This window comes from Pseudophryne corroboree (genome assembly GCF_028390025.1).
Source record: "Pseudophryne corroboree isolate aPseCor3 chromosome 1 unlocalized genomic scaffold, aPseCor3.hap2 SUPER_1_unloc_3, whole genome shotgun sequence".
Taxonomy (NCBI): Eukaryota; Metazoa; Chordata; class Amphibia; order Anura; family Myobatrachidae; genus Pseudophryne; species Pseudophryne corroboree.
Genome location: NW_026967468.1, coordinates 550,118 through 576,022, shown reverse-complemented (window position 1 = coordinate 576,022; position 25,905 = coordinate 550,118). Strand labels below are relative to the sequence as shown.

The window sequence follows — 25,905 nt, the reverse complement described above, 5'->3', positions numbered from 1 at the left end:
TGTGGGGAAACAAATCCGCAGGTGACTACTTACAGTACAACAAAATAACCTATCTGCACCGACTGTTCCCAAATGTATATACCCACTACTCTGTATATAGTAATAACTATTACACCGACTGTTCCCAAATGTATATACTCACTACTCTGTATATAGTAATAACTATCTGCACCGACTGTTCCCAAATGTATATACTCACTACTCTGTATGTAGTAATAACTATCTGCACCGACTGTTCCCAAATGTATATACTCACTACTCTGTATATAGTAATAACTATTGCACCGACTGTTCCCAAATGTATATACTCACTACTCTGTATATAGTAATAACTATCTGCACCGACTGTTCCCAAATGTATATACCCACTACTCTGTATATAGTATTAACTATCTGCACCGACTGTTCCCAAATGTATATACTCACTACTCTGTATGTAGTAATAACTATCTGCACCGACTGTTCCCAAATGTATATACTCACTACTCTGTATATAGTAATAACTATTACACCGACTGTTCCCAAATGTATATACTCACTACTCTGTATATAGTAATAACTATCTGCACCGACTGTTCCCAAATGTATATACTCACTACTCTGTATATAGTAATAACTATTGCACCGACTGTTCCCAAATGTATATACTCACTACTCTGTATATAGTAATAACTATCTGCACCGACTGTTCCCAAATGTATATACTCACTACTCTGTATATAGTAATAACTATTACACCGACTGTTCCCAAATGTAAATACTCACTACTCTGTATATAGTAATAACTATCTGCACCGACTGTTCCCAAATGTATATACTCACTACTCTGTATATAGTAATAACTATTACACCGACTGTTCCCAAATGTATATACTCACTACTCTGTATATAGTAATAACTATTACACCGACTGTTCCCAAATGTATATACTCACTACTCTGTATATATAGTAATAACTATTACACCGACTGTTCCCAAATGTATATACTCACTACTCTGTATATAGTAATAACTATCTGCACTGACTGTTCCCAAATGTATATACCCACTACTCTGTATATAGTATTAACTATCTGCACCGACTGTTCCCAAATGTATATACTCACTACTCTGTATATAGTAATAACTATCTGCACCGACTGTTCCCAAATGTATATACTCACTACTCTGTATGTAGTAATAACTATCTGCACCGACTGTTCCCAAATGTATATACTCACTACTCTGTATATAGTAATAACTATCTGCACCGACTGTTCCCAAATGTATATACTCACTACTCTGTATATAGTAATAACTATCTGCACCGACTGTTCCCAAATGTATATACTCACTACTCTGTATATAGTAATAACTATTACACCGACTGTTCCCAAATGTATATACTCACTACTCTGTATATAGTAATAACTATTGCACCGACTGTTCCCAAATGTATATACTCACTACTCTGTATATAGTAATAACTATTACACCGACTGTTCCCAAATGTATATACTCACTACTCTGTATATATAGTAATAACTATTACACCGACTGTTCCCAAATGTATATACTCACTACTCTGTATATAGTAATAACTATTGCACCGACTGTTCCCAAATGTATATACTCACTACTCTGTATATATAGTAATAACTATTACACCGACTGTTCCCAAATGTATATACTCACTACTCTGTATATAGTAATAACTATCTGCACCGACTGTTCCCAAATGTATATACTCACTACTCTGTATATAGTAATAACTATTGCACCGACTGTTCCCAAATGTAAATACTCACTACTCTGTATATAGTAATAACTATCTGCACCGACTGTTCCCAAATGTATATACCCACTACTCTGTATATAGTAATAACTATTACACCGACTGTTCCCAAATGTATATACTCACTACTCTGTATATAGTAATAACTATCTGCACCGACTGTTCCCAAATGTATATACTCACTACTCTGTATATAGTAATAACTATCTGCACCGACTGTTCCCAAATGTATATACTCACTACTCTTATGTAGTAATAACTATCTGCACCGACTGTTCCCAAATGTATATACTCACTACTCTTATGTAGTAATAACTATCTGCACCGACTGTTCCCAAATGTATATACTCACTACTCTGTATGTAGTAATAACTATCTGCACCGACTGTTCCCAAATGTATATACTCACTACTCTGTATGTAGTAATAACTATCTGCACCGACTGTTCCCAAATGTATATACTCACTACTCTTATGTAGTAATAACTATCTGCACCGACTGTTCCCAAATGTATATACTCACTACTCTGTATGTAGTAATAACTATCTGCACCGACTGTTCCCAAATGTATATACTCACTACTCTTATGTAGTAATAACTATCTGCACCGACTGTTCCCAAATGTATATACTCACTACTCTTATGTAGTAATAACTATCTGCACCGACTGTTCCCAAATGTATATACTCACTACTCTGTATGTAGTAATAACTATCTGCACCGACTGTTCCCAAATGTATATACTCACTACTCTGTATGTAGTAATAACTATCTGCACCGACTGTTCCCAAATGTATATACTCACTACTCTTATGTAGTAATAACTATCTGCACCGACTGTTCCCAAATGTATATACTCACTACTCTGTATATAGTAATAACTATTACACCGACTGTTCCCAAATGTATATACCCACTACTCTGTATATAGTAATAACTATTACACCGACTGTTCCCAAATGTATATACTCACTACTCTGTATATAGTAATAACTATCTCCACCGACTGTTCCCAAATGTATATACTCACTACTCTGTATATAGTAATAACTATCTGCACCGACTGTTCCCAAATGTATATACTCACTACTCTTATGTAGTAATAACTATCTGCACCGACTGTTCCCAAATGTATATACTCACTACTCTGTATATAGTAATAACTATTGCACCGACTGTTCCCAAATGTATATACTCACTACTCTGTATATAGTAATAACTATCTGCACCGACTGTTCCCAAATGTATATACTCACTACTCTGTATATAGTAATAACTATTGCACCGACTGTTCCCAAATGTATATACTCACTACTCTGTATATAGTAATAACTATCTCCACCGACTGTTCCCAAATGTATATACTCACTACTCTGTATATAGTAATAACTATCTGCACCGACTGTTCCCAAATGTATATACTCACTACTCTTATGTAGTAATAACTATCTGCACCGACTGTTCCCAAATGTATATACTCACTACTCTTATGTAGTAATAACTATCTGCACCGACTGTTCCCAAATGTATATACTCACTACTCTTATGTAGTAATAACTATCTGCACCGACTGTTCCCAAATGTATATACTCACTACTCTTATGTAGTAATAACTATCTGCACCGACTGTTCCCAAATGTATATACTCACTACTCTGTATGTAGTAATAACTATCTGCACCGACTGTTCCCAAATGTATATACTCACTACTCTGTATGTAGTAATAACTATCTGCACCGACTGTTCCCAAATGTATATACTCACTACTCTTATGTAGTAATAACTATCTGCACCGACTGTTCCCAAATGTATATACTCACTACTCTGTATATAGTAATAACTATTACACCGACTGTTCCCAAATGTATATACCCACTACTCTGTATATAGTAATAACTATTACACCGACTGTTCCCAAATGTATATACTCACTACTCTGTATATAGTAATAACTATCTCCACCGACTGTTCCCAAATGTATATACTCACTACTCTGTATATAGTAATAACTATCTGCACCGACTGTTCCCAAATGTATATACTCACTACTCTTATGTAGTAATAACTATCTGCACCGACTGTTCCCAAATGTATATACTCACTACTCTGTATATAGTAATAACTATTGCACCGACTGTTCCCAAATGTATATACTCACTACTCTGTATATAGTATTAACTATCTGCACCGACTGTTCCCAAATGTATATACTCACTACTCTGTATATAGTAATAACTTTTGCACCGACTGTTCGCAAATGTATATACTCACTACTCTGTATATAGTATTAACTATCTGCACCGACTGTTCCCAAATGTATATACTAGAGATGAGCGCCGGAAATTTTTCGGGTTTTGTGTTTTGGTTTTGGGTTCGGTTCCGCGGCCGTGTTTTGGGTTCGACCGCGTTTTGGCAAAACCTCACCGAATTTTTTTTGTCGGATTCGGGTGTGTTTTGGATTCGGGTGTTTTTTTAAAAAAACCCTAAAAAACAGCTTAAATCATAGAATTTGGGGGTAATTTTGATCCCAAAGTATTATTAACCTCAAAAAACATAATTTACACTCATTTTCAGCCTATTCTGAACACATCACACCTCACAATATTATTTTTAGTCCTAAAATTTGCACCGAGGTCGCTGTGTGAGTAAGATAAGCGACCCTAGTGGCCGACACAAACACCGGGCCCATCTAGGAGTGGCACTGCAGTGTCACGCAGGATGGCCCTTCCAAAAAACCCTCCCCAAACAGCACATGACGCAAAGAAAAAAAGAGGCGCAATGAGGTAGCTGACTGTGTGAGTAAGATTAGCGACCCTAGTGGCCGACACAAACACCGGGCACATCTAGGAGTGGCACTGCAGTGTCACGCAGGATGTCCCTTCCAAAAAACCCTCCCCAAACAGCACATGACGCAAAGAAAAAAAGAGGCGCAATGAGGTAGCTGTGTGAGTAAGATTAGCGACCCTAGTGGCCGACACAAACACCGGGCCCATCTAGGAGTGGCACTGCAGTGTCACGCAGGATGTCCCTTCCAAAAAACCCTCCCCAATCAGCACATGATGCAAAGAAAAAGAAAAGAAAAAAGAGGTGCAAGATGGAATTATCCTTGGGCCCTCCCACCCACCCTTATGTTGTATAAACAAAACAGGACATGCACACTTTAACCAACCCATCATTTCAGTGACAGGGTCTGCCACACGACTGTGACTGATATGACGGGTTGGTTTGGACCCCCCCCAAAAAAGAAGCAATTAATCTCTCCTTGCACAAACTGGCTCTACAGAGGCAAGATGTCCACCTCATCTTCACCCTCCGATATATCACCGTGTACATCCCCCTCCTCACAGATTATCAATTCGTCCCCACTGGAATCCACCATCTCAGCTCCCTGTGTACTTTGTGGAGGCAATTGCTGCTGGTCAATGTCTCCGCGGAGGAATTGATTATAATTCATTTTAATGAACATCATCTTCTCCACATTTTCTGGATGTAACCTCGTACGCCGATTGCTGACAAGGTGAGCGGCGGCACTAAACACTCTTTCGGAGTACACACTTGTGGGAGGGCAACTTAGGTAGAATAAAGCCAGTTTGTGCAAGGGCCTCCAAATTGCCTCTTTTTCCTGCCAGTATAAGTACGGACTGTGTGACGTGCCTACTTGGATGCGGTCACTCATATAATCCTCCACCATTCTATCAATGTTGAGAGAATCATATGCAGTGACAGTAGACGACATGTCCGTAATCGTTGTCAGGTCCTTCAGTCCGGACCAGATGTCAGCATCAGCAGTCGCTCCAGACTGCCCTGCATCACCGCCAGCGGGTGGGCTCGGAATTCTGAGCCTTTTCCTCGCACCCCCAGTTGCGGGAGAATGTGAAGGAGGAGATGTTGACAGGTCGCGTTCCGCTTGACTTGACAATTTTGTCACCAGCAGGTCTTTCAACCCCAGCAGACCTGTGTCTGCCGGAAAGAGAGATCCAAGGTAGGCTTTAAATCTAGGATCGAGCACGGTGGCCAAAATGTAGTGCTCTGATTTCAACAGATTGACCACCCGTGAATCCTTGTTAAGCGAATTAAGGGCTGCATCCACAAGTCCCACATGCCTAGCGGAATCGCTCCGTGTTAGCTCCTCCTTCAATGCCTCCAGCTTCTTCTGCAAAAGCCTGATGAGGGGAATGACCTGACTCAGGCTGGCAGTGTCTGAACTGACTTCACGTGTGGCAAGTTCAAAGGGCATCAGAACCTTGCACAACGTTGAAATCATTCTCCACTGCACTTGAGACAGGTGCATTCCACCTACTATATCGTGCTCAATTGTATAGGCTTGAATGGCCTTTTGCTGCTCCTCCAACCTCTGAAGCATATAGAGGGTTGAATTCCACCTCGTTACCACTTCTTGCTTCAGATGATGGCAGGGCAGGTTCAGTAGTTTTTGGTGGTGCTCCAGTTTTCTGTACGTGGTGCCTGTACGCCGAAAGTGTCCTGCAATTCTTCTGGCCACCGACAGCATCTCTTGCACGCCCCTGTCGTTTTTTAAAAAATTCTGCACCACCAAATTCAAGGTATGTGCAAAACATGGGACGTGCTGGAATTGGCCCAGATTTAATGCACACACAATATTGCTGGCGTTGTCCGATGCCACAAATCCACAGGAGAGTCCAATTGGGGTAAGCCATTCCGCGATGATCTTCCTCAGTTGCCGTAAGAGGTTTTCAGCTGTGTGCGTATTCTGGAAAGCGGTGATACAAAGCGTAGCCTGCCTAGGAAAGAGTTGGCGTTTGCGAGATGCTGCTACTGGTGCCGCCGCTGCTGTTCTTGCGGCGGGAGTCCATACATCTACCCAGTGGGCTGTCACAGTCATATAGTCCTGACCCTGCCCTGCTCCACTTGTCCACATGTCCGTGGTTAAGTGGACATTGGGTACAGCTGCATTTTTTAGGACACTGGTGACTCTTTTTCTGAGGTCTGTGTACATTTTCGGTATCGCCTGCCTAGAGAAATGGAACCTAGATGGTATTTGGTACCGGGGACACAGTACCTCCAACAAGTCTCTAGTTGGCTCTGCAGTAATGATGGATACCGGAACCACGTTTCTCACCACCCAGGATGCCAAGGCCTCAGTTATCCGCTTTGCAGTAGGATGACTGCTGTGATATTTCATCTTCCTCGCAAAGGACTGTTGAACAGTCAATTGCTTACTGGAAGTAGTACAAGTGGGCTTACGACTTCCCCTCTGGGATGACCATCGACTCCCAGCGGCAACAACAGCAGCGCCAGCAGCAGTAGGCGTTACACGCAAGGATGCATCGGAGGAATCCCAGGCAGGAGAGGACTCGTCAGACTTGCCAGTGACATGGCCTGCAGGACTATTGGCATTCCTGGGGAAGGAGGAAATTGACACTGAGGGAGTTGGTGGGGTGGTTTGCGTGAGCTTGGTTACAAGAGGAAGGGATTTACTGGTCAGTGGACTGCTTCCGCTGTCACCCAAAGTTTTTGAACTTGTCACTGACTTATTATGAATGCGCTGCAGGTGACGTATAAGGGAGGATGTTCCGAGGTGGTTAACGTCCTTACCCCTACTTATTACAGCTTGACAAAGGGAACACACGGCTTGACACCTGTTGTCCGCATTTCTGGTGAAATACCTCCACACCGAAGAGCTGATTTTTTTGGTATTTTCACCTGGCATGTCAACGGCCATATTCCTCCCACGGACAACAGGTGTCTCCCCGGGTGCCTGACTTAAACAAACCACCTCACCATCAGAATCCTCCTGGTCAATTTCCTCCCCAGCGCCAGCAACACCCATATCCTCCTCATCCTGGTGTACTTCAACACTGACATCTTCAATCTGACTATCAGGAACTGGACTGCGGGTGCTCCTTCCAGCACTTGCAGGGGGCATGCAAATAGTGGAAGGCGCATGCTCTTCACGTCCAGTGTTGGGAAGGTCAGGCATCGCAAACGACACAATTGGACTCTCCTTGTGGATTTGGGATTTCAAAGAACGCACAGTTCTTTGCGGTGCTTTTGCCAGCTTGAGTCTTTTCAGTTTTCTAGCGAGAGGCTGAGTGCTTCCATCCTCATGTGAAGCTGAACCACTAGCCATGAACATAGGCCAGGGCCTCAGCCGTTCCTTGCCACTCCGTGTGGTAAATGGCATATTGGCAAGTTTACGCTTCTCCTCCGACAATTTTATTTTAGGTTTTGGAGTCCTTTTTTTTCTGATATTTGGTGTTTTGGATTTGACATGCTCTGTACTATGACATTGGGCATCGGCCTTGGCAGACGACGTTGCTGGCATTTCATCGTCTCGGCCATGACTAGTGGCAGCAGCTTCAGCACGAGGTGGAAGTGGATCTTGATCTTTCCCTAATTTTGGAACCTCAACTTTTTTGTTCTCCATATTTTATAGGCAGAACTAAAAGGCACCTCAGGTAAACAATGGAGATGGATGGATTGGATACTAGTATACAATTATGGACGGACTGCCACGGTTAGGTGGTATAAAAAAACCACGGTTAGGTGGTATATATTATAATAATAATACAATTATGGATGGACGGACTGCCTGCCGACTGCCGACACAGAGGTAGCCACAGCCGTGAACTACCGCACTGTACACTGGTTGATAAAGAGATAGTAGTATACTCGTAACAACTAGTATGACACTATGACGACGGTATAAAGAATGAAAAAAAAACCACGGTTAGGTGGTATATATTATAATAATAATACAATTATGGATGGACGGACTGCCTGCCGACTGCCGACACAGAGGTAGCCACAGCCGTGAACTACCGCACTGTACACTGGTTGATAAAGAGATAGTAGTATACTCGTAACAACTAGTATGACACTATGACGACGGTATAAAGAATGAAAAAAAAACCACGGTTAGGTGGTATATATTATAATAATAATACAATTATGGATGGACGGACTGCCTGCCGACTGCCGACACAGAGGTAGCCACAGCCGTGAACTACCGCACTGTACACTGGTTGATAAAGAGATAGTAGTATACTCGTAACAACTAGTATGACACTATGACGACGGTATAAAGAATGAAAAAAAAACCACGGTTAGGTGGTATATATTATAATAATAATACAATTATGGATGGACGGACTGCCTGCCGACTGCCGACACAGAGGTAGCCACAGCCGTGAACTACCGCACTGTACACTGGTTGATAAAGAGATAGTAGTATACTCGTAACAACTAGTATGACACTATGACGGTATAAAGAATGAAAAAAAAACCACGGTTAGGTGGTATATATTATAATAATAATACAATTATGGATGGACGGACTGCCTGCCGACTGCCGACACAGAGGTAGCCACAGCCGTGAACTACCGCACTGTACACTGGTTGATAAAGAGATAGTAGTATACTCGTAACAATTAGGATGACACTATGACGGTATAAAGAATGAAAAAAAAACCACGGTTAGGTGGTAGGTATATAATAATAAATAATACAATTCTGGTCGGACGGACTGCCTGCCGTGTGCCGACACAGAGGTAGCCACAGCCGTGAACTACCGCACTGTACACTGGTTGATAAAGAGATAGTAGTATACTCGTAACAATTAGGATGACACTATGACGGTATAAAGAATGAAAAAAAAACCACGGTTAGGTGGTAGGTATATAATAATAAATAATACAATTCTGGTCGGACGGACTGCCTGCCGTGTGCCGACACAGAGGTAGCCACAGCCGTGAACTACCGCACTGTACACTGGTTGATAAAGAGATAGTAGTATACTCGTAACAATTAGGATGACACTATGACGGTATAAAGAATGAAAAAAAAACCACGGTTAGGTGGTAGGTATATAATAATAAATAATACAATTCTGGTCGGACGGACTGCCTGCCGTGTGCCGACACAGAGGTAGCCACAGCCGTGAACTACCGCACTGTACACTGGTTGATAAAGAGATAGTAGTATACTCGTAACAATTAGGATGACACTATGACGGTATAAAGAATGAAAAAAAAACCACGGTTAGGTGGTAGGTATATAATAATAAATAATACAATTCTGGTCGGACGGACTGCCTGCCGTGTGCCGACACAGAGGTAGCCACAGCCGTGAACTACCGCACTGTACACTGGTTGATAAAGAGATAGTAGTATACTCGTAACAATTAGGATGACACTATGACGGTATAAAGAATGAAAAAAAAACCACGGTTAGGTGGTAGGTATATAATAATAAATAATACAATTCTGGTCGGACGGACTGCCTGCCGTGTGCCGACACAGAGGTAGCCACAGCCGTGAACTACCGCACTGTACACTGGTTGATAAAGAGATAGTAGTATACTCGTAACAATTAGGATGACACTATGACGGTATAAAGAATGAAAAAAAAACCACGGTTAGGTGGTAGGTATATAATAATAAATAATACAATTCTGGTCGGACGGACTGCCTGCCGTGTGCCGACACAGAGGTAGCCACAGCCGTGAACTACCGCACTGTACACTGGTTGATAAAGAGATAGTAGTATACTCGTAACAATTAGGATGACACTATGACGGTATAAAGAATGAAAAAAAAACCACGGTTAGGTGGTAGGTATATAATAATAAATAATACAATTCTGGTCGGACGGACTGCCTGCCGTGTGCCGACACAGAGGTAGCCACAGCCGTGAACTACCGCACTGTACACTGGTTGATAAAGAGATAGTAGTATACTCGTAACAATTAGGATGACACTATGACGGTATAAAGAATGAAAAAAAAACCACGGTTAGGTGGTAGGTATATAATAATAAATAATACAATTCTGGTCGGACGGACTGCCTGCCATGTGCCGACACAGAGGTAGCCACAGCCGTGAACTACCGCACTGTACACTGGTTGATAAAGAGATAGTAGTATACTCGTAACAATTAGGATGACACTATGACGGTATAAAGAATGAAAAAAAAACCACGGTTAGGTGGTAGGTATATAATAATAAATAATACAATTCTGGTCGGACGGACTGCCTGCCGTGTGCCGACACAGAGGTAGCCACAGCCGTGAACTACCGCACTGTACTGTGTCTGCTGCTAATATAGACTGGTTGATATTTAAAGAGATATTAGTAGTATACAACAATACTATACTGGTGGTCAGGCACTGGTCACCACTCCTGCAGCAAAAGTGTGCACTGTTAATTAATATAATTGTACTCCTGGCTCCTGCTAACAACCTGCAGTGCTCCCCAGTCTCCCCCACAATTAATTATAAGCTTTTAATTTATACATTGATGACTGTGCAGCACACTGGGCTGAGCTGAGTGCACACAGACTGAGTCACACTGTGTGACTGACTGTGCTGTGTATCGTTTTTTTTTTCAGGCAGAGAACGGATATAGCAGAGAGAAGTGAACGGATATATTATATTAAATAAAAGTTAACTAGCAACTGCACTGGTCACTGACTGTGGTAAACTAACTCTGTCTGCGACTCTGCACAATCTCTCTCTATCTAATCTATCTATCTCTATTCTAATGGAGAGGACGCCAGACACGTCCTCTCCCTATCAATCTCAATGCACGAGTGAAAATGGCGGCGACGCGCGGCTCCTTATATAGAATCCGAGTCTCGCGATAGAATCCGAGCCTCGCGAGAATCCGACAGCGTCATGATGACGTTCGGGCGCGCTCGGGTTAACCGAGCAAGGCGGGAAGATCCGAGTCGCTCGGACCCGTGGAAAAAAAAGTGAAGTTCGTGCGGGTTCGGATTCAAAGAAACCGAACCCGCTCATCTCTAGTATATACTCACTACTCTGTATGTAGTAATAACTATCTGCACCGACTGTTCCCAAATGTATATACTCACTACTCTGTATATAGTAATAACTATCTGCACCGACTGTTCCCAAATGTATATACTCACTACTCTGTATATAGTAATAACTATCTGCACCGACTGTTCCCAAATGTATATACTCACTACTCTGTATATAGTAATAACTATCTGCACCGACTGTTCCCAAATGTATATACTCACTACTCTGTATATAGTAATAACTATTGCACCGACTGTTCCCAAATGTATATACTCACTACTCTGTATGTAGTAATAACTATTACACCGACTGTTCCCAAATGTATATACTCACTACTCTGTATGTAGTAATAACTATTACACCGACTGTTCCCAAATGTATATACTCACTACTCTTATATACAGGTTGAGTATCCCATATCCAAATATTCTGAAATACGGACTTTTTTGAGTGAGAGTGAGATAGTGAAACCTTTGTTTTTTGATGGCTCAATGTACACAAACTTTGTTATATACACAAAGTTATTAAAAATATTGTATTAAATGACCTTCAGGCTGTGTGTATAAGGTGTATATGAAACATAAATGCATTCTGTGCTTAGATTTAGGTCCCATCACCATGATATCTCATTATGATATGCAATTATTCCAAAATACGGAAAAATCCCATATCCAAAATATCTCTGGTCCCAAGCATTTTGGATAAGGGAGACTCAACCTGTAGTAATAACTATCTGCACCGACTGTTCCCAAATGTATATACTCACTACTCTGTATGTAGTAATAACTATCTGCACCGACTGTTCCCAAATGTATATACTCACTACTCTGTATGTAGTAATAACTATCTGCACCGACTGTTCCCAAATGTATATACTCACTACTCTGTATATAGTAATAACTACTGCACCGACTGTTCCCAAATGTATATACTCACTACTCTGTATGTAGTAATAACTATCTGCACCGACTGTTCCCAAATGTATATACTCACTACTCTGTATATATAGTAATAACTATTACACCGACTGTTCCCAAATGTATATACTCACTACTCTGTATATAGTAATAACTATTACACCGACTGTTCCCAAATGTATATACTCACTACTCTGTATATAGTAATAACTATCTGCACCGACTGTTCCCAAATGTATATACTCACTACTCTGTATATAGTAATAACTATCTGCACCGACTGTTCCCAAATGTATATACTCACTACTCTGTATGTAGTAATAACTATCTGCACCGACTGTTCCCAAATGTATATACTCACTACTCTGTATGTAGTAATAACTATTACACCGACTGTTCCCGAATGTATATACTCACTACTCTGTATATAGTAATAACTATTACACCAACTGTTCCCAAATGTATATACTCACTACTCTGTATATAGTAATAACTATCTGCACCGACTGTTCCCAAATGTATATACTCACTACTCTGTATATAGTAATAACTATTACACCGACTGTTCCCAAATGTATATACTCACTACTCTGTATATAGTAATAACTATTACACCGACTGTTCCCAAATGTATATACTCACTACTCTGTATATAGTAATAACTACTGCACCGACTGTTCCCAAATGTATATACTCACTACTCTTATGTAGTAATAACTATCTGCACCGACTGTTCCCAAATGTATATACTCACTACTCTGTATATAGTAATAACTATTACACCGACTGTTCCCAAATGTATATACTCACTACTCTGTATATAGTAATAACTATCTGCACCGACTGTTCCCAAATGTATATACTCACTACTCTGTATATAGTAATAACTATCTGCACCGACTGTTCCCAAATGTATATACTCACTACTCTGTATATAGTAATAACTATTGCACCGACTGTTCCCGAATGTATATACTCACTACTCTGTATATATAGTAATAACTATCTGCACCGACTGTTCCCAAATGTATATACTCACTACTCTGTATATAGTAATAACTATCTGTACCGACTGTTCCCAAATGTATATACTCACTACTCTGTATATAGTAATAACTATCTGCACCGACTGTTCCCAAATGTATATACTCACTACTCTGTATATAGTAATAACTATCTGCACCGACTGTTCCCAAATGTATATACTCACTACTCTGTATGTGTTAGGCGCGGCGGTCTTCGGCCGTGCCCTGACTAAGCAGCGGTCACGGCTGCCGCGCCTCTCTCCTTCCCTGTCCCCTGCACGGCGCCTAGCAACGCCAGGAAGCCGTGCGCACGATAGCCGCCGGGTCCCTGGCAACGCATGACGCCGTGCGTGCAGGGCCTCCGGGTGCATAGCAACGGGGACGCCACAGGTGGACCGCATTCCCCGTTGCTAAGAATAGTTAATTAGGTTGCTCGTGCAGCAGGGCAGCTGCACGGCAACTAGTAATTAGGGTCTGGGGGCTGGTCCTGCTGGCCCTCCTGTTATTGGCCAGCAGGGCCTTTTTATGTGAGCCAGCACACTGCAGCCCCGCCGGTGATAGCTTCTTGTATGCTGTTCCTGCCTTGCAGAACTCTGTTCCTGTCAGCCATGTTTGGTGGATCTTGCTCCCTGCCCTTTGGTACTTTGGAGGTCCGAAGCCAGTCCTGGGAATCCTTCTAGTCCTTGCGAACCTGTTTGTCATCTGGGGTTCTCGCCCGGTTTCGTGAGTAGCGGCTTCTGCCGCGTGTTGCGGCCTATGCCGCTTAGTGTTTACTTTACTGTGAATTGGTGCATTTGCGGAGGTTTCCGCTTTCACTGTCCTCCCCGGAACTCGGCGGTGCCGTGTAGGGGAGTGGATAGTGGTTTCTTTGTAGTTCTTTTCCTTTGGCGGCGTGCCGCACATACGTTTAGTTTTTAGGTAGTTTATAGCCCCTAGCGTGGTTGTTTCAGTTAGAGGTCCCCTTGTTATTACCCTGTCTCAGTTCACGCCTTGTCTCTCTTTAAGACCTGAGGGGGCATCGGAGTTGGGCAGACCTAATCCGCCCTTCAAACACGGCTGCCATGGGCCCAAGAAACCATAGTCGTTCAGGCGTGAATTGATAACACGGGTAAGACAACGGAGGTAGGGTGCTAGGGGCTATTTCCTTCCCATTTCCCAATCCCAGCATTCCGTCTTGGTGCTCAGGACTCACTACATAAGATCTCCCCTGTCCTGAGCATCAGGATCGTAACATTATCACCGGCCCACATAAAAAAAAAAAAAAAGGGGGTTTAATTTTTTCCGTTGTATTGGTGGGCCTAGAAATTCGGCCTCATGAATCCGGCAGGTTTAGGGCCAAACCCCAGTCAGCTTTTGGTTAACCAAATACAGGAATTAACTCAGATGGTTCAGGACCTTACTCTTACGGTGAGATCGCAGGAAGATCTTTTGCGAGCCTCCCCGAGTATGGTTCCAGAACCAAAGATGCATTTACCTGACCGTTTTTCGGGTAACCGAAAGGATTTTTTTAATTTTAAGGAAGCTTGTAAGCTTTATTTTCGTTTAAGGCCCCGTTCCTCTGGTACTGAGTCTCAGCGGGTCGGGATTGTGATGTCTCTACTTCAGGGTGATCCACAGACCTGGGCGTTTGGGCTAAGAGCGGATGATGCTGCTTTGTTATCAGTAGACGCCTTTTTTAAATCCTTAGGCTCCTTATATGACGACCCAGATAGAGAAGCATCAGCTGAGAGTCACCTGCGTGCCCTTAAGCAAGGCAAAAATCCAGCAGAGGTGTATTGTACCGAATTTCGCCGTTGGTCGAACGACTGTGGCTGGAATGACCCGGCCCTGCGCAGTCAGTTTCGCCTCGGACTGTCGGAAGTGATTAAAGACAGTCTCCTTCAGTACCCCGCTCCTGAGACTCTAGACAAACTCATGGAGCTCGCTATTAAAATTGATCGTCGTCTCCGAGAGCGGAGGGCTGAAAAAGGAACAACTTTTAGGCCTAATCCATGTGTATATACTTTTCCTGAGGACGTCGAGGAGCCCATGCAAATGGGTCTCTCCCGGCTGTCCCCAGAGGAAAGAACCAGAAGGTTAAGTTCTGGTCTTTGTTTGTATTGTGGTGGTAAGGGACATATCGCACGTAACTGCCCGAACAAGCCGGGAAACGCTCTGACCAAGTGAATTGTGAGGAGGTTCACTTGGGTCTGCAGTTAATCTCCTCTAATAATTCTCTATTGGTTCCGGTAAAGATTTCCTTTGGCAGCCTCAGTTCGTTGGTGTCGGCCTTTGTCGACAGTGGAGCTGCAGGAAATTTTATGGATTTAGCTTGGGCTAAGGCTTTAGGCGTTCCACTTATACCCTTAGATAGACGTATCACCATGCACGGCTTGGATGGGGGTCCGCTTTCCAATGGGGTTATTACTCACCGCACACCTCCAGTATTGCTGACAGTGGGGGCCCTACATTCAGAAGAAATAGAATTTTACCTTACACATTGTCCGGCAGTTCCAGTAGTTTTGGGTCACCCCTGGCTTGCCTTTCATAATCCCACCATAGATTGGCGGTCTGGGGAGATTTCCCAATGGGGTCCTTTTTGTGTTAAGGAGTGTATTTCCCATCCTGTCCGGGTTGCGGCAGTTACCCCAGAACTTATTCCTCTGGAATATCAGGATTTTGCTGATGTGTTCTCCAAGGGTAATGCGGACGTTCTGCCTCCCCATCAGTCCTATGACTGCGCTATAGATTTAGTTCCCGGGGCCACTTTACCTAAGGGGAGATTATATGGCCTCTCCGGGCCAGAAACCACGGCTATGGATAATTATATCCAGGAAAGCCTGAAAAAAGGCTTCATTAGGCCTTCGAAATCTCCTTTGAGTGCAGGATTCTTTTTTGTTGAGAAAAAAGATGGGTCGCTCAGACCATGTATTGATTTTCGGGCTCTGAATAAAATTTCTGTTAAAAACACCTACCCTTTGCCTTTGATTTCAGTACTTTTTGATCAGTTACGCTCTGCCGTTATCTTCTCAAAAATCGATCTTAGAGGAGATTACAATCTCATCCGAATAAGATCTGGGGATGAGTGGAAGACGGCTTTCAGCACACAGTCGGGTCATTATGAATACCTGGTGATGCCCTTTGGGCTGTCAAATGCTCCTGCGGTATTTCAAGACCTCATCAATGATGTTCTTCGTAACTTTCTTGGAAAGTTCGTTGTCGTTTATTTAGACGACATTTTGATTTACTCTGAGTCTATGGAACAACATATTACCCATGTGCGTCTGGTTCTTCAAAAACTACGGGAGAATCATTTATACGCAAAACTAGAGAAATGTGATTTTCACATCACGGAAGTGTCCTTCTTGGGGTATATTATTTCTCCCCAGGGATTTTTCATGGAACCGAAAAAACTCCAGGCCATCCTTAATTGGGCGCAACCCACAAATTTAAAAGCAATTCAGCGCTTTTTAGGGTTTGCAAACTATTATAGGCGGTTCATTCATACCTTTTCTGATTTGGTCGCTCCTATAGTAGCATTGACTAAAAAAGGAGCGGACCCTTCCAATTGGTCGCCTGCAGCCGAGTCTGCCTTTCGGGCCTTAAAACAGGCCTTTGTCTCGGCTCCTGTTCTCAGGCACCCTAACCCGGAGCTTCCCTTTATAGTCAAGGTAGATGCCTCAGAGGTTGGAGTGGGGGCTATCCTATCTCAGGAAGATCCGGAGTCTCAGGAATTACACACTTGTGCCTTCATGTCCAGGAAATTCTCCTCCGCAGAATCCAACTATGACGTTGGTAATCGAGAATTGCTGGCAGTTAAATGGGCTTTCGAGGAGTAGAGGCATTGGCTGGAGGGAGCTAGGCATACTATTACAGTGTTTACTGACCATAAGAACCTGCAGTATATTGAGTCAGCTAAACGGCTTAATGCTCGGCAGGCACGTTGGGCATTGTTTTTTACTCGTTTCAGGTTTATTATCACCTTCAGGCCCGGTTCCAAAAATACTAAAGCTGATGCCCTGTCACGTTGTTTTCTTCCGGTTCACAATAACCATCCTGCTACTACCCCCATAGTTCCATAATCTGTCATCCGGGCAGGCCTCACACAGGATTTATTTACTCAGTTAGTCCAGCTTCAACAGCAGGCTCCTAAACCGACTCCTGCTGATCGTCTCTTTGTCCCTGAATTTCTGAGAGGCACTGTTTTAGCTGAGTTTCATGACAACAAAGTCTCTGGTCAGTGGTCATCCAGGTATCACTAAGACCTTGGAGTTAGTCTCTCGCTCGGTGTGGTGGCCTAGTCTTTCTAAAGATGTAAGGGAATTTGTCCATTCCTGTCAGGTTTGTGCACGGCATAAGGTTCCTCGTTCATTGCCGATCGGGCAACTCGTACCTTTAGCCGTTCCTCTCAGGCCATGGTCACATATATCCATGGATTTCGTGGTGGACCTTCCTCTTTCAGCCGGATTTCGAGTCATTTGGGTGGTAGTAGATCGTTTTAGTAAGATGGCTCATTTCATTGCTCTTCCCCGATTACCCTCTGCTCAAGGGTTGGCAGTCTTGTTTCTCTGTCATGTGTTCAGGCTCCATGGGTTGCCCAGGGATATTGTCTCTGATCGGGGTCTGCAATTCATTGCTCGTTTCTGGAAACTATTATTATTACTATTATTGTATATAGTCACTATTATTGTATATAGTAAGCACTGGAATGCTGTAATATTGTATATAGTCACTATTATTGTGTATAGTAAGCACTGGAATGCTGTAATAATGTATATAGTCACTATTATTGTATATAGTAAGCACTGGAATGCTGTAATAATGTATATAATCACTATTATTGTATATAGTAAGCACTGGAATGCTGTAATAATGTATATACTCACTATTATTGTATATGGTAAGCAGTGGAATGCTGTAATAATGTATATAGTCACTATTATTGTATATAGTAAGCACTGGAATGCTGTAATATTGTATATAGTCACTATTATTGTATACAGTAAGCACTGGAATGCTGTAATATTGTATATAATCACTATTATTGTATATAGTAAGCACTGGAATGCTGTAATATTGTATATAGTCACTATTATTGTATATAGTAAGCACTGGAATGCTGTAATATTGTATATAATCACTATTATTGTATATAGTAAGCACTGGAATGCTGTAATATTGTATATAGTCACTATTATTGTATATAGTAAGCACTGGAATGCTGTAATATTGTATATAATCACTATTATTGTATACAGTAAGCACTGGAAAGCTGTAATAATGTATATAGTCACTATTATTGTATATAGTAAGCACTGGAATGCTGTAATAATGTATACAGTCACTATTATTGTATATAGTAAGCACTGGAATGCTGTAATAATGTATATAGTCACTATTATTGTATATAGTAAGCACTGGAATGCTGTAATAATGTATATAGTCACTATTATTGTATATAGTAAGCACTGGAATGCTGTAATAATGTATACAGTCACTATTATTGTATATAGTAAGCACTGGAATGCTGTAATAATGTATATAGTCACTATTATTGTATATAGTAAGCACTGGAATGCTGTAATAATGTATACAGTCACTATTATTGTATATAGTAAGCACTGGAATGCTGTAATAATGTATACAGTCACTATTATTGTATATAGTAAGCACTGGAAAGCTGTAATAATGTATACAGTCACTATTATTGTATATAGTAAGCACTGGAAAGCTGTAATAATGTATACAGTCACTATTATTGTATATAGTAAGCACTGGAATGCTATAATAATGTATACAGTCACTATTATTGTATATATTAAGCACTGGAATGCTGTAATAATGTATACAGTCACTATTATTGTATACAGTCACTATTATTGTATACAGTCACTATTATTGTATATAGTAAGCACTGGAATGCTGTAATATTGTATACAGTCACTATTATTGTATACAGTCACTATTATTGTATATAGTAAGCACTGGAAAGCTGTAATAATGTATACAGTCACTATTATTGTATATAGTAAGCACTGGAATGCTGTAATAATGTATATAATCACTATTATTGTATATAGTAAGCACTGGAAAGCTGTAATAATGTATACAGTCACTATTATTGTATATAGTAAGCACTGGAATGCTGTAATAATGTATACAGTAACTATTATTGTATATAGTAAGCACTAGAAAGCTGTAATAATGTATACAGTCACTATTATTGTATATAGTAAGCACTGGAATGCTGTAATATTGTATACAGTCACTATTATTGTATATAGTAAGCACTGGAATGCTGTAATATTGTATACAGTCACTATTATTGTATATAGTAAGCACTGGAATGCTGTAATATTGTATACAGTCACTATTATTGTATATAGTAAGCAATGGAATGCTGTAATATTGTATACAGTCACTATTATTGTATATAGTAAGCACTGGAATGCTGTAATAATGTATACAGTCACTATTATTGTATATAGTAAGCACTGGAATGCTGTAATATTGTATACAGTCACTATTATTGTATATAGTAAGCACTGGAATGCTGTAATATTGTATACAGTCACTATTATTGTATATAGTAAGCACTGGAATGCTGTAATATTGTATACAGTCACTATTATTGTATATTGTAAGCACTGGAATGCTGTAATATTGTATACAGTCACTATTATTGTATATAGTAAGCACTGGAATGCTGTAATATTGTATACAGTCACTATTATTGTATATAGTAAGCACTGGAATGCTGTAATATTGTATACAGTCACTATTATTGTATATAGTAAGCACTGGAATGCTGTAATAAGGTATACAGTCACTATTATTGTATATAGTAAGCACTGGAAAGCTGTAATAATGTATACAGTCACTATTATTGTATATATAAGCACTGGAATGCTGTAATAATGTATATAGTCACTATTATTGTATATAGTAAGCACTGGAACGCTGTAATAATGTATATAGTTACTATTATTGTATATAGTCTCTATTATTGTATATAGTAAGCACTGGAATGCTGTAATATTGTATATAGTCACTATTATTGTGTATAGTAAGCACTGGAATGCTGTAATAATGTATATAGTCACAATTATTGTATATGGTAAGCAGTAGAATGCTGTAATAATGTATACAGTCACTATTATTGTATATAGTAAGCACTGGAACGCTGTAATATTGTATGCAGTCACTATTATTGTATATAGTAAGCACTGGAATGCTGTAATAATGTATATAGTCACTATTATTGTATATGGTAAGCAGTAGAATGCTGTAATAATGTATACAGTCACTATTATTGTATATAGTAAGCACTGGAATGCTGTAATATTGTATATAGTCACTATTATTGTATATGGTAAGCACTGGAATGCTGTAATATTGTATACAGTCACTATTATTGTATATAGTAAGCACTGGAATGCTGTAATATTGTATATAGTCACTATTATTGTGTATAGTAAGCACTGGAATGCTGTAATAATGTATATAGTCACTATTATTGTATATGGTAAGCAGTAGAATGCTGTAATAATGTATACAGTCACTATTATTGTATATAGTAAGCACTGGAATGCTGTAATATTGTATATAGTCACTATTATTGTATATGGTAAGCACTGGAACGCTGTAATAATGTATATAGTCACTATTATTGTATATAGTAAGCACTGGAATGCTGTAATATTGTATACAGTCACTATTATTGTATATAGTCACTATTATTGTATATAGTAAGCACTAGAATGCTGTAATAAGTATTTCACAGATGGTTAGTAAATGTATATACTCACTATTATTGTATATAGTATGCTGTAGTATAGAATGATGTAATAATGTATACAGTCACTATTATTGTATATAGTAAGCACTGGAATGCTGTAATATTGTATACAGTCACTATTATTGTATATAGTAAGCACTGGAATGCTGTAATAATGTATACAGTCACTATTATTGTATATAGTAAGCACTGGAAAGCTGTAATAATGTATACAGTCACTATTATTGTATATAGTAAGCACTGGAAAGCTGTAATAATGTATACAGTCACTATTATTGTATATAGTAAGCACTGGAACGCTGTAATAATGTATATAGTCACTATTATTGTATATAGTAAGCACTGGAATGCTGTAATATTGTATATAGTCACTATTATTGTATATAGTAAGCACTGGAATGCTGTAATAATGTATACAGTCACTATTATTGTATATAGTAAGCACTGGAATGCTGTAATATTGTATATAGTCACTATTATTGTATATAGTAAGCACTGGAATGCTGTAATAATGTATACAGTCACTATTATTGTATATAGTAAGCACTGGAAAGCTGTAATATTGTATATAGTCACTATTATTGTATATAGTAAGCACTGGAATGCTGTAATATTGTATATAGTCACTATTATTGTATATAGTAAGCACTGGAATGCTATAATAATGTATACAGTCACTATTATTGTATATAGTAAGCAATGGAATGCTGTAATAATGTATACAGTCACTATTATTGTATACAGTCACTATTATTGTATATAGTAAGCACTGGAATGCTGTAATATTGTATACAGTCACTATTATTGTATACAGTCACTATTATTGTATATAGTAAGCACTGGAAAGCTGTAATAATGTATACAGTCACTATTATTGTATATAGTAAGCACTGGAATGCTGTAATAATGTATATAATCACTATTATTGTATATAGTAAGCACTGGAAAGCTGTAATAATGTATACAGTCACTATTATTGTATATAGTAAGCACTGGAATGCTGTAATAATGTATACAGTCACTTTTATTGTATATAGTAAGCACTGGAATGCTGTAATAATGTATACAGTCACTATTATTGTATATAGTAAGCACTGGAATGCTGTAATAATGTATATAATCACTATTATTGTATATAGTAAGCACTGGAAAGCTGTAATAATGTATACAGTCACTATTATGGTATATAGTAAGCACTGGAATGCTGTAATAATGTATACAGTCACTATTATTGTATATAGTAAGCACTGGAATGCTGTAATAATGTATATAGTCACTATTATTGTATATAGTAAGCACTGGAAAGCTGTAATAATGTATACAGTCACTATTATTGTATATAGTAAGCACTGGAATGCTGTAATAATGTATATAATCACTATTATTGTATATAGTAAGCACTGGAAAGCTGTAATAATGTATACAGTCACTATTATTGTATATAGTAAGTACTGGAATGCTGTAATAATGTATACAGTCACTATTATTGTATATAGTAAGCACTGGAATGCTGTAATAATGTATATAGTCACTATTATTGTATATAGTAAGCACTGGAAAGCTGTAATAATGTATACAGTCACTATTATTGTATATAGTAAGCACTGGAAAGCTGTAATAATGTATACAGTCACTATTATTGTATATAGTAAGCACTGGAATGCTGTAATATTGTATACAGTCACTATTATTGTATATAGTAAGCACTGGAATGCTGTAATATTGTATACAGTCACTATTATTGTATATAGTAAGCACTGGAATGCTGTAATATTGTATACAGTCACTATTATTGTATATAGTAAGCACTGGAATGCTGTAATAATGTATACAGTCACTATTATTGTATATAGTAAGCACTGGAATGCTGTAATAATGTATACAGTCACTATTATTGTATATAGTAAGCACTGGAATGCTGTAATAATGTATATAGTCACTATTATTGTATATAGTAAGCACTGGAAAGCTGTAATAATGTATACAGTCACTATTATTGTATATATAAGCACTGGAATGCTATAATAATGTATACAATCACTATTATTGTATATAGTAAGCACTGGAACGCTGTAATAATGTATATAGTTACTATTATTGTATATAGTCTCTATTATTGTATATAGTAAGCACTGGAATGCTGTAATATTGTATATAGTCACTATTATTGTGTATAGTAAGCACTGGAATGCTGTAATAATGTATATAGTCACTATTATTGTATATGGTAAGCAGTAGAATGCTGTAATAATGTATACAGTCACTATTATTGTATATAGTAAGCACTGGAACGCTGTAATAATGTATATAGTCACTATTATTGTATATAGTAAGCACTGGAATGCTGTAATATTGTATATACTCACTATTATTGTATATAGTAAGCACTGGAATGCTGTAATAATGTATACAGTCACTATTATTGTATATAGTAAGCACTGGAAAGCTGTAATATTGTATATAGTCACTATTATTGTATATAGTAAGCACTGGAATGCTGTAATATTGTATATAGTCACTATTATTGTATATAGTAAGCACTGGAATGCTATAATAATGTATACAGTCACTATTATTGTATATAGTAAGCACTGGAATGCTGTAATAATGTATACAGTCACTATTATTGTATACAGTCACTATTATTGTATATAGTAAGCACTGGAATGCTTTAATATTGTATACAGTCACTATTATTGTATACAGTCACTATTATTGTATATAGTAAGCACTGGAAAGCTGTAATAATGTATACAGTCACTATTATTGTATATAGTAAGCACTGGAATGCTGTAATAATGTATATAATCACTATTATTGTATATAGTAAGCACTGGAAAGCTGTAATAATGTATACAGTCACTATTATTGTATATAGTAAGCACTGGAATGCTGTAATAATGTATACAGTCACTATTATTGTATATAGTAAGCACTGGAATGCTGTAATAATGTATACAGTCACTATTATTGTATATAGTAAGCACTGGAATGCTGTAATAATGTATATAATCACTATTATTGTATATAGTAAGCACTGGAAAGCTGTAATAATGTATACAGTCACTATTATTGTATATAGTAAGCACTGGAATGCTGTAATAATGTATACAGTCACTATTATTGTATATAGTAAGCACTGGAATGCTGTAATAATGTGTATAGTCACTATTATTGTATATAGTAAGCACTGGAAAGCTGTAATAATGTATACAGTCACTATTATTGTATATAGTAAGCACTGGAATGCTGTAATAATGTATATAATCACTATTATTGTATATAGTAAGCACTGGAAAGCTGTAATAATGTATACAGTCACTATTATTGTATATAGTAAGCACTGGAATGCTGTAATAATGTATACAGTCACTATTATTGTATATAGTAAGCACTGGAATGCTGTAATAATGTATATAGTCACTATTATTGTATATAGTAAGCACTGGAAAGCTGTAATAATGTATACAGTCACTATTATTGTATATAGTAAGCACTGGAATGCTGTAATAATGTATACAGTCACTATTATTGTATATAGTAAGCACTGGAATGCTGTAATATTGTCTACAGTCACTATTATTGTATATAGTAAGCACTGGAATGCTGTAATATTGTATACAGTCACTATTATTGTATATAGTAAGCACTGGAATGCTGTAATATTGTATACAGTCACTATTATTGTATATAGTAAGCACTGGAATGCTGTAATAATGTATACAGTCACTATTATTGTATATAGTAAGCACTGGAAAGCTGTAATATTGTATATAGTCACTATTATTGTATATAGTAAGCACTGGAATGCTGTAATATTGTATATAGTCACTATTATTGTATATAGTAAGCACTGGAATGCTATAATAATGTATACAGTCACTATTATTGTATATAGTAAGCACTGGAATGCTGTAATAATGTATACAGTCACTATTATTGTATACAGTCACTATTATTGTATATAGTAAGCACTGGAATGCTGTAATATTGTATACAGTCACTATTATTGTATACAGTCACTATTATTGTATATAGTAAGCACTGGAAAGCTGTAATAATGTATACAGTCACTATTATTGTATATAGTAAGCACTGGAATGCTGTAATAATGTATATAATCACTATTATTGTATATAGTAAGCACTGGAAAGCTGTAATAATGTATACAGTCACTATTATTGTATATAGTAAGCACTGGAATGCTGTAATAATGTATACAGTCACTATTATTGTATATAGTAAGCACTGGAATGCTGTAATAATGTATACAGTCACTATTATTGTATATAGTAAGCACTGGAATGCTGTAATAATGTATATAATCACTATTATTGTATATAGTAAGCACTGGAAAGCTGTAATAATGTATACAGTCACTATTATTGTATATAGTAAGCACTGGAATGCTGTAATAATGTATACAGTCACTATTATTGTATATAGTAAGCACTGGAATGCTGTAATAATGTATATAGTCACTATTATTGTATATAGTAAGCACTGGAAAGCTGTAATAATGTATACAGTAGAGATGAGCGGGTTCGGTTTCTCTGAAACCGAACCCGCACGAACTTCATGTTTTTTTTCACGGGTCCGAGCAGACTCGGATC

At 38.6% G+C, this 25,905-nt stretch overlaps 1 protein-coding gene across 2 annotated transcripts in view; it reads right to left on the bottom strand.

Moving 5' to 3' along the window:
• Nucleotides 1–25,905, bottom strand: part of SLC40A1 (solute carrier family 40 member 1) — a 409,668-nt gene that overhangs the window by 360,331 nt on the left and 23,432 nt on the right. The gene's annotated exons all lie outside the window — the stretch shown is intronic.